The sequence below is a fragment of the Podarcis bocagei genome (assembly GCF_964188305.1).
Source record: "Podarcis bocagei genome assembly, chromosome: 12".
Lineage (NCBI taxonomy): Eukaryota > Metazoa > Chordata > Lepidosauria > Squamata > Lacertidae > Podarcis > Podarcis bocagei.
The window spans coordinates 11,991,874-12,003,576 of NC_138137.1; the positions used below are offsets into that span (position 1 = coordinate 11,991,874).

At 41.4% G+C, this 11,703-nt stretch overlaps 1 long non-coding RNA gene across 1 annotated transcript; it reads left to right on the top strand.

Moving 5' to 3' along the window:
- Window positions 1-8,675: 8,675 nt before the first annotated feature.
- Window positions 8,676-10,393, top strand: LOC308570308. The gene is made up of 3 exons (XR_014001108.1): window positions 8,676-8,848; window positions 9,557-9,646; window positions 9,924-10,393. It is a non-coding gene; the product is annotated as an uncharacterized lncRNA (long non-coding RNA).
- The last annotated feature ends 1,310 nt before the right edge of the window (window positions 10,394-11,703 follow it).

The following is an 11,703-nucleotide window of genomic DNA, read 5'->3' on the forward strand; positions in this document are numbered from 1 at the left end:
AAAGTTGGGGGTGGAGATCTATGGAATGCTTGATGTTTGTTTTCATTAACCACCCTGAGCCTTTGCGATGAGGCAGGTTTCACCTATAAATGAATGAATGACTGCAATTGCTCTCATCGTTGAGTCATTTACATCCTTATTTAATGCAGTGGGATTTAGTCAGCAGCAACATGAGGTGTTGCGCTTCTGTTTGTTTCTACAAGTGTGGAAAATGAGGTGAAAATAATAGAAAAATCACACAAATTGACAGGCAGGTGAAGGAAAATAATTTATCATCCCAAGGAGGGGCTGTCATGATTTTAAATGACTTGACATCACCACCGAATAGAAGCATGTTAGTCCAACAGCCTGACATTGCAAATCTTATTTTTGAAAAATGTCAGCCTGTAGCGAAGCATTTAATTTTTGCTCAAGTCAACAGAAAGTTGTCAAGTTGATGTATACAAAGAAAACTAGAATAAATAAATAAATATCTTTGGTTAATCATTTTCTTTGGTTAATTGGGGGCAGGATAAAGCCCTGTACACACTTATCAGAAGATAAGCTCCATTATAACTCAGTGTTTCCAGATAAACAGGCATAGGATCAGGCAGCAAATTGTATAATGAAATTAAGATACTGTGTCTACTTTTGTTATTCAGAATATATGCATGTGTTTCATTGCTTTCCTCACACATTTCATTGCTTAAAAGGAAAAAAAATCTGATAAATGTTTCTGGAACCTCTCTGCCATTTTAAAGCACTTACCACTTGCTCTTCACAATACAGTGATGGATTGCTTCAGTAACCGACACAGGAGTATTATATTCAGGGGATTCTTGTTGTCTTTGAATTATCACTTGCACCACTTTGTAAACCTATATGCAATGTCCTTGTTACTTGTCTCTCATACATGGCTGCTTTGGCCATGTAAGTAAAACTGTCGAATTCACCTAAGGACAGAGTCAAATCCCAGTTCAACAAAAATGATCTGAGTCCTGTCTCACAGAATAATACAAGAATTGACTTTTACTAAGCAGCATTCTCAAGAATTATTTTCAGAATGGAAATCTGTTTTCTCCTCGTCTATATTTAATCTGGTTATTCCATTATTTTGCAGTGATGGGAGTGTACCGCATGGAAAGTACTTCTGTTTCCAAGCCGTTCCCTTTAAATTGTGGAAATTAAGGCTGCAGTCATATACACCAGGCAGAGGGCCCTCTCAGTAGTGGCCCCCACCCTGTGGAACACCCTCCCATCAGATGTCAAGGAAATAAACAACTATCTGACTTTTAGAAGACATCTTAAGGCAGCCCTGTTTAGGGAAGTTTTTAATGTCTGGTGTTTTATTACAGATAGGTAGCCGTGTTGGTCTGCCATAGTCAAAATAAAAAAATTCCTTCCAGTAGCACCTTAAAGACCAACTAAGTTAGTTCTTGGTATGAGCTTTCGTGTGCATGCACACTTCTTCAGATACACTGAAACAGAAGTTGCCAGATCCTTCTATATAGTGAGAAGGTGGGGAGGGGTATTACTCAGAAGGGTGGTGGGAATGGGAGATTGGCAGATAGCTGAGATGAGCCTGTTGACGACTCTTAACGACTGTAATAGGTCTTACAGGAAAGGGCAAGGGGTGAGAAGGTGAGAAATGGCTTAGTCATGTATAATGGGATAAGAATCCAATGTCTTTGTTCAAACCAGGTCTCTCCATGGTTTTAAGTTTGGTAATGAGTTGCAATTCAGCAGCTTCTCTTTCCAGTCTATTTCTGAAATTCCTTTGTAGTAAAACAGCTACTTTGAGATCTTGTATAGAATGTCCTGGGAGATTGAAGTGTTCTCCTACTGGTTTCTCTGTTTTGTGATTCTTGATGTCAGATTTATGTCCGTTTATTCTTTGGCGTAAGGTTTGTCCTGTTTGTCCAATATAGAGAGCTGAAGGACACTGTTGGCATTTGATGGCATACACAATGTTAGACGATGAGCAATTGAATAGTCCCGAGATGGTATGTGTGATGTTGTTGGGGCCAGTAATGGTGTTGTCCGGGTTTATGTGGCAGCAAAGTTGGCATCTGGGTTTATTGCAGGCTCTGGTGCCAGTGTCCGTGTTAAGTCTGGTTGTAGTATTATTGTGGGTTAGGAGTTGTTTAAGATTGGGTGGCTGTCTGTAGGCAATGAAAGGTCTTCCTCCCAGAGCTTGAGAAAGAGAACTGTCATTGTCCAGGAGAGGTTGTAGATCTCTGATGATGCGTTGTACTGTTTTAACTTGGGAGCTGTATGTGATGACTAGAGGTGTTATGTTATTTTCTTTTTTGGGTCTGTCTTGCAGCAAGTTCTCTCTGGGTATAAGTCTGGCTCTGTTGATCTGTTGTCTAACTTCATCTGCTGGGCATTTTAGTTCTGAAAAGGTTTGCTGTAGATCTCTTAGGTGAGAGTCTCTGTCTGTAGAATTGGAACAGATGCGGCTGTAACGTAGTGCCTGGCTATATACAATGGACTGTTTGGTATGTTTGGGATGGTAGCTAGAGGCATGTAGATATGTTTGTCGGTCAGTTGGTTTGCGGTATAAGGTGGTGTCTATGCGCCCATCCTGTATTTTTAAAGTAGTGTCCAAAAAATGTATTTCTTGCATAGATTGATTCATTGTAAGGTTGATTGTGGGGTGAAAATCATTAAATTTCTGGTGAAAGGTATCCAGGGTCTGTTGACCATGTGTCCAGATGATAAAAATATCATCAATGTATCGCAGGTACAAGAGAGGTTTGAGTGGGTAGGAGTTTAGGAAACGTTCTAAATCTGCCATGAAGATGTTGGCATACTGTGGGGCCATGCGGGTGCCCATTGCTGTGCCGCTGATCTGAAGGAACAGGTCATCACCGAATTTGAAGTTGTTGTGGGTAAGGACAAATTGGCAGAGTTTGGTGGCAAGGTCCGCTGTGGTTTTATCTGAAATGGTGTTCCTTATAGCTTGTAAACCATCGTTGTGTGGGATGTTGGTATACAGAGATTCCACATCCATAGTAGCTAGTATAGTATTGTTGGGAAGATTATTTAAAGATTGTATTTTCCTCAGAAAATCTGTGGTGTCACGTACATAGCTGGGAGCACTGATGGCATATGGTTTCAGAACAGAGTCCATATAACCGGAGACACCCACTGTAATTGTGCCAATACCTGAAATGATGGGGCGTCCTGGATTTCCTGGTTTATGTATTTTAGGTAGAAGATAGAAAGTTCCTGGTCGAGGTTCTGTTGGTGTGTTGGTGAGGATCTGTTCTTGGATGTGTGGGGGTAGCTCCTTAACAATCTTGTTCAGTTCTTTCTTGTATTCTTGTGTGGGGTCTGAGTCCAATTTTGTGTAAAAGGCGGTATTGGAAAGTTGTCTGTGAGCCTCCTGAATGTAGTCAGTTTTGTTGGTCTTTAAGGTGCTACTGGAAGGAATTTTTTATGGTGTTTTATTGTGCTTTTAATTCTGTTGGGAGCTGCCCAGAGTGGCTGGGGAAACCCAGCCAGATGGTTGGGGTATAAATAATAAATTATTATTATTATTATTATTATTATTATTATTATTATTATTATTATTATTTACATTTACTTGGAAATAACTCCCTGTGAGCATAGTTGGATGTCTGAGAAAACATGTAAAGGATTGCACTTTTAGAATTAATTTCCACACTGTTTTCTTTTTCTTTTCGCACAGGTGTAGGTGACTACAGAGGAAAATATGTTCTATGTTGACAATTTAATGGATGAAAACCTCATTGAGTGTCTATTTTGCCAAGCTTGGAAATCACTATACAGTGGTACCTCTGGATACGAACGGAATGGGTTCTGGAGCACCGTTCGCATCCTGAAGTGAACGCAATCCCCATCCGCGGGTTGCGATTCGGCGCTTCTGGGCATGCGCATGACATCATTTTGACCATCTGTGCATGCGCAAGCGGCGAAACCTGGAAGTAACGCGCTCAACCTGACTGTTGACTGTACATTGCAGCTCCCAAACACATACACATGCAACAAACTAGGCACAATTCTCACCTATGTCTTGGTATGAGAAAGGGCCACCATTCAGTGGCAGAACATCTGCGTTGAGTGCAGGTGGTCCTGGAGCCCTAGGATCTCTATGCAGAACTGAGATGCTTTAGGTTCAGTGCCCCCATTGGAGGAGGACTGGAAAAAATTTAAGGACTATCTACAAAAATATTATAAGTTGTATGAATGTTAAGAATTTGCACGATTTGAAAATTTTTGCTTCAGCAATTGAATTCGGTGAAACAGGAAACTAAGCTATAGGTAAGAAAAGGTTGAAATTTAAAGTAATATTATGTTTAATTTAAGGTATAAGTAATTGATAAAAAGTATTTTAAATTCAAAAACATAATATCTGAAAGGTACAAAATAAGACATGAAACAAGCTAATAATTTGCTGATATATTTTAATGTAAAGAATGCAGGGTGAGGAAGATGCGGGGAAGTCCAGTAGGTTGCATGAAAAAGCTTTGGAAAGTTGGTTTTTATTCTGTTTTTCTTTTCTTTTTTTCTTTCTTCTTTTTTCTTTCTTGTACTCTTTGTATATCTGGAGTTTGTATCTGAAAAATGTAATAAAAAGATATTTTTTTAAAAAAAAAAAAAGATCAGTGCCCCCATTGGCGGATTAGTCGTGCCATGTCGCAATCCTGGATTTGCGTGAAGTCAGGGTGGGATAGGGGAGCAGATGAGAAGGCAGATCGCGCAACACCGGTGCTCATTGAATGGGAGTGAGGAGGGAAATGGCAGTTTAAACAAAAGCAGAGGTTTGAGTGAAGCAGGGATGGAGGGAGCTGAGACAGGGAAAGTGGCTTTTTAGAGTTTGATTCTTTATATATCATTTCCCAGAATGCTTTTATCACCTTACAGGACCACCACATATGGTGAAGAAAAACGTTTAAAATAACCTTTATAAAGAAAAACCAGAAGCTTTTTTTTATTGGGAATTGTAGGTACTGATATCCCAAAGGAGCAGAAAAGACTTTTTAGGTATGCAACAACAGCCACAGGAATGTTACTAGCCCAGAGATGGAAAAAGGATGAAGTCCCTACCAGAGAGGAATGGCAAAGAATAGGCCAAAATGGCAAAATTGACTGGAAGGCTCAGAAACTAAGAAGACAAAAACTCCAATACAGAATGGAGAAAATTTATAATTTATTTAGGAGACCACTGTAAGCAGATGAAAACATAGGCAGGATTTTAACAACACTTGTAGCAAATATTATGGTTAATATGGAAAGATACAAAATATGGATTATGAAATAATGTGCAGTTGAAAAGTTAATAGGACCCATGGAGGGGATGGTGGGAAGTCTGGAGATTCAGAGAAATATCTAAATATGGGTATGTGATTCGTATTGTTATAATTCTATACTTGTAAAATCAAATAAAAAATATTTCAAAAGAGAGAGAAAAGAACAGTGACGGTTTGAGCAGAACGTACAGGGTGGGAAGGGGGAACAAAGGGGTTAATCTGGAGCGGGGGGAGTCAGCAAGGGTGCAGCCATTTTTGTGTGTGTATGTATCCAAAGAAATTCAGTGCCTGACCAAATTGCTAGTGACAACTGAAACTGTCCGCAAATGCCACTTTTCATATTTCCTTTTAAATACATAGGGAAACAATCGAAATTGCCTGCCTCCTAGTAGTACAGTGGTACCTCAGGTTAAGTACTTAATTTGTTCCGGAGGTCCGTTCTTAACCTGAAACTGTTCTTAACCTGAGGTACCACTTTAGCTAATGGGGCCTCCCGTTGCCGCTGTGCCGCCGGAGCACAATTTCTGTTCTTATCCTGAAACAAAGTTCTTAACCTGAAGCACCTTTTCTGGGTTAGCGGAATCTGTAACCTGAAGCGTATGTAACCCGAGGTACCACTGTATTCCTCATGTCCTGGTCTTCCAATAATATTCCTAATATTCCTAAAGCTGGTGTATTGTGGGAAATGTCTTGCAATGACTACTGACTTCAGCATCTCACAATCTCATTCAATTAGTGCCAATTACCGGTTTCTGGTAGAACAATCCCATTCAATTTGACTTATGTTGACTATCTATTCTGAAAACCCCTCCCATAATATTAGACCATTAATTTGATGCAACATTGGCATAGCTGTCAGCTTTTCCCTTTTCTTGCGAGGAATCCTATTCAAAATAAGGGACTTTCCCTTTAAAAAAGGGAAACGTTGACAGCTATGAGCATTGGGTGTTCTGTGACCTGAAAGGGTTTTATTTTTAAATTTTCATCTTTTCACCATATTGCCTCAGGAACATATTTCAGCCATCAAATACCTCAGACATTCACAAAGTCACATCAAGCAGCTTCTGTGGGATGTCATTTTTACAAGGCATAAGTAAACATCTGGGGGGAACCTGTTCAACAGAGCTGGCAGGAAACGTGGTGACATATTTTGAAAAGAGCATTTAGGGCCCCATGGGAAACCTTCAAAAACATTATTTCTGAAGAAATAAATACACATTTCAAGTTGCAACCTTTATCTTTATTTATTTTTTAATACTGGGGCAAATTCTGTTTTAACAACATTATCCCTTAAGTGTGACTCTGTCATTGGTCTCTGATCATCATTTGAAACTGTGATCTCCTCCTCTCCTGGTCTTTTGTAACCCTTTAGCAGTCCCCAAGATGCATAAAAGGTGTGAGGAAGAATGCCAGAAACTGAACGTTTCAATGGGGAAGACCAAGGATAGGAAAGAAAATTCCAGATCTTGTAGATTATAAGCCAAGGGGAGGCCAGTTATCCAGTCCCCCACCCAAAAAACCCCTCAGACTGGGGTAAAAGCTTTAGCATGCTGGAGACAAAGGCACAAAGCAAAAGTAGTCCCATGTCTCAAAATATTTAAGATAAGGCAACGTTAGCACTCAGAAATGCTTGGTCTCAGGCTACTGCTGGTTATTTGAGTCCCCGTTGCTACCGTACCAAGTTAAACAAAGTTATCAAGTGAATTGTGAATTACTGTATCCAGCACCTTAATTTTAAATGGGGTTATATATATTCAAACTTAGTAGTGTTGAGGGACGCAGGTGGCACTGTGGGTTAAACCACAGAGCCCAGGACTTGCCGATCAGAAAGTCGGCAGTTCGAATCCCCGTGGCGGGGTGAGCTCCCGTTCCTCGTTCCCTGCTCCTGCCCACCTAGCAGTTCGAAAGCACGTCAAAGTGCAAGTAGATAAATAGGTACCGCTCTGGGGGAAGGTAAACGGCGTTTCCGTGCGCTGCTCTGGCTTGCCAGAAGCGGCTTAGTCATGCTGGCCACATGACCCGGAAGCTGCTCCCACAGCCAATAAAGCGAGATGAGCGCCCCAACCCCAGAGTCAGCCATGACTGGACCTAATGGTCAGGGGTCCCTTTACCTTTACCTAAGTAGTGTTGATAAGATGGAGATGTAGGGATGATCGCTGGGTCTGGAGGACACTCCCCACCCACAGGCAGCCTCAGCCTGCCTGCACGCATGACCTTGGGGTGCGGGGCACACTCCCCCTCACAGACAAAGCCACAGCTGTCTGAACATCATGCCCTCTGTCTAACCCTTTGCAGTCTCAGTAGTCTGCGGTGTCCTGTCTGTGACCTTTGTCTCTGAGACCTTTTGTCTTCTTCGTCATACACTGTGCAAGGGGGAAATGATGCAGTGGAAACAGGTGCCAAAATAACTTTGTACCTGCCCACGATCTCGGGACTGGAAGATGTGTAAAGGTCTCAGCCCAACATGTATCTGCCTGGGTTTGCATATTTGGGTCAATAAAAGGAGCCTCCACAGAGCTGGCCAGCAGCTTGCTTACAGCTCACCTGCGCGCAGCTGACCTGCATTATCAACTCCTGCCTCACGTCCTTCACTTCATGGAGATACCAAGGTTAGAAGACTTCAGGGAACCTTAATTTTAAATGGGGTTATATATATATATATATATTCAAACTAAGTAGTGTTGATAGGATGGAGATACCAAGGTTAGAAGACTTCAGGGAACTAGCTTCTAGGGGCTGAGCCCTTCGGGAGGCCCTATATTTTTGACGTAGGGGCCAGCCCCACCCCCATTGTCCTAAAAGTGCAGAGCCAAACATGGCATGCCTCCAGAGATTGGCTCCTCCTCCTGCTGCTGCAGCAGCGGAGGGGAAGGAGGGTCAAAGTAGCCTCCTTCTAGTGGCGGCACGAAAAGGAGGCGAAGAAGGAGCCACTGGCCATTGAGCTGTGCGGCCGCCATGTTCAACTCTGCCCCTGGCTCCTCCCAACATCCTGTTGGGATTTTGCCTACGTGCAGCTTCCCACAGAGGCAATTAAGAGTTGGCCAAAGGCCAAGAAGACTGAGCAGAGGGAGTTATTCTGCCTAGAGATGTGGGGCCTTGGATACAGCTCTGCTATTGGTCGAGGTCTCCACATAGGCAAGATGACTCATGACCTTCCTTGGCTGGATAGTTGGTTGGTCAGTGTGGTGTTCTGAGAGTCGTTTGGAGTTTGTTAAGAGAGAGAGTTTAAGATCCGTGTCTGTATCTTGTATATAGTAACTTGTAGAGTCTGCTGTAAATAATAAACACCTCTAAGTAATCAAGTTACTAGTAGCAGTGTCGTGTTCCAGCTTCATCCTACCTGCCTGCAACTGATTGCTTCTGGAAGTCTGCGTATGCTCTGCTATATTCAACTGGGTCTGGCTAAGATCCTGCAGCAGGTGAAAGTTGCGAAACATCAATACATCATGCATGTGATGTCATGACATTGCGATGTCACACACACAACATCAGCCCCCGCCAATCGCCCTCGCAAGCCAGCGCCTCTGGAAGACTGGCTAATGATGTTTGGTGCTATTGCATGAAAGGTCAAACTGACTGACATTATCAAGGCAAGACAGACCAGGCATCGTGACAACCGCTTTACTGGAAAGTAGAACGTCTTTATATAACTTTTATAGCCACCTTTCTTTTCTGAAAAGAAGTTTTTCTTTAAGTGCAGCTACGATTTCCCATCACCCTCAAGCTGTTTCATTCTAGCCATAAACTTATGTCTTGATTTGTCAATGAACTCAACTGGCAACCAATCAGAATGGGAGAGGGGTGAGATCATCATCCTGCCTTGTGGCTCATAGAGTAAGGCAATGAGAAAGTAGTTGCAACAATCCACGATTGGGAAAGCTAGCAGCTAGCTGTTGGAGTTGTGTTGTCATTGGAACAGGAATGAGGAACCAGTGACCCTTCTTATATTGCAGCCTGCCATCATGCCCAAGGGTCAGGGATGATGGCAGTTGTAGTCCAACATGGTCTGGATGTTTCCTTTCAGGTTTCATTTCCTGGAATAGACCAAAGATCTTGCAAACTAAAGGACATCCAGGGTTGTTTCTTAAAAATAAATAATGTTATAATCACACGGCCCTGAGGACTGCCACAAAATGTGATGGTTCTGTTGTATAAATAATGGGCCACCAGAAAAAGAATCAGATTTAATGTCGATGATGATGAAGATGAAGTGAGCATTGAATTCAAATCTTTTGAATCTCACCCTGGTGCCAAATTCATCAAAAAGTATCCTCCTCTTCTTCTCATTTGATCACCAGTTTCTTGCACAGCAATATAGAGCTCCAGACACACCAGTGAAACAGAAAACCCTGAACACCACTCAACCTGGTGGTTATTGAAACTTCCAGGTGGGCATATTCCATTGATTTTAATAGGTTTGGGAACAGTCCATCAAGACAGAAAACTCTGTTTTGCTGCCCACCTGCCTATCTTTCATAGAAGAAGTGGAGGTTGAAAAATACAGCAGAATACTGCTTACAAAGAGAAAAATAATTACTGCTCTGTGTTAATCATGCCTAAGCATACTGTGCTTCAATTGCCTAGTATTATTCTTGCTCGAGTGTCTTTTATCTTCCTTAGCCCACTTGGGTACACTGTAACCCAAGTATGCTTAATATACAATAGAAATAATTACTCTTGGAGTGATTTGAAGAACCTGGCAGCACCCCACAAATTGAGATATCCAATCAATATTGTGTTCTGCTAAACAATTATACCTGACGATGATGAAGCAGATGGAAGCAGCCAAAAGCACATCATTCAACTGGAACCACTGATTGCTATTGGTGGGCCTCTGGACAAGGTCTTGCAAATAAATAATTCTGTTGGTGGCTCTTGTTTCCAGGTGTGTGTCCTCCATGAACAGATTTCAATAAAAGGAATAGCACCTACTCTGTGATTTTCCAGTTGAATAACTGCTCTTTTATGACCTCTTGAGGGCCTTCTTAGTAGTGGCACCAGTGCTTTTTTCTGGGGGAACGCAGGGGTACGCATACCTCTAAACATTTTGTGAATCTAATTTTGGCCTCATTGAGGGCAGTATTTCAATATGAGTAGGAAAATAAGGATACCCCTGAGCATTTTTTAAGAAAAAAAGCACTATCACCCACCCTGTGGAACGCCCTCCCATCAGATGTCAAGGAGATGAGTAACTATATAACCTTTAGAAGACTTCTGAAGGCAGCCCTGTATAGGGAAGCCTTTTAATGTGTAATGTTATCTTATAATAAACGTTGTAGTAGATGTTGCCCAAAAATGGAAAGAAGAAGTCCCAGCAAAAGAAGAATGGATACAAAAAATTATGGAATATGCAGAAATTGTGAAACTTACTGGAAAAATAAGAAATCAAGATAGCAAAGTTTTTATGAAAGAATGGAAAAGGTTTATGGAATATTTACAAACAAACTGTAAACAGATAAGAACACTGGCAGGATTATTCTAATAACCTGCAGTTATATAAGAGGATGTATTTAAAGCAGATGAATAAATGAGCAAATTTAGTTAATTAAGCAAATTTAGTTAATTTGGATATGCAGAAAATATTAAAAATAAATTTAAGGAACCACAGAAAGAGGGGGAAGGAAGTCAAGTTTTGAAATTTTAAAATGATTGTAAAAGTATTGAAATGTATAAAACAAAAAAAATCATGAGAGAAACAGAGAGAGAGAGAGAGAGAGAGAGAGAGAGAGAGAGAGAGAGAAATGAAAGATACATACACCATCATTTACAACAGGGTAGGCCAAAGGCATGATTTGGACCTCATGCTCCCCTCTTTAATATGCTTCTCATTCAAATATTCAAAAATGCAAGCACCAAACCCAGAAGAGCTATCTAAAAGGCAGAAGACAAAGACAGCAAGACGATAGGATCTATGCAGAAACATTAAAGGTGAAAATGCATCTCCTCCCCCCTCCTCCTTTGCTTAAGACAATACTTTTCTGCCGAAAGCACTCACAGACATGCCGCTAGAATACCTCTAATCATGTATTGCTTTGTAAGTGCTTAAAAGTCTATGGCAGCGTGAGAAAATAATCTGAGACTGAATCACTGCCAACAACAGCATTTTATAGTAGAATAATGTACAGCGGGCAGAACCATTTTACCAGGCGGGGGGAGGGAGCCTATGGAGCAGACAAGGAACCATCATCCTTTCAGTACAGTGGTACCTTGGTTCTCAAATGCCTCGGTACTCAAACAACTTGGAAAGCAAAAACTGAAACCTGGAAGTTAGTGTTCCAGTTTGCAAACTTTTTTCAGAAGCCGAACATGCTCCGCTTTGAGCCTTACACTTCCAATTTGAGTGCCACACTTCCGTTTTGAGGTCTGTCTGTTTTTGCTATTTATTTTGTGTTTTTGCGGGTTTTTTGTTTGGTTTTTGTGACTTCCGCTCTACCAGCTGAACTAT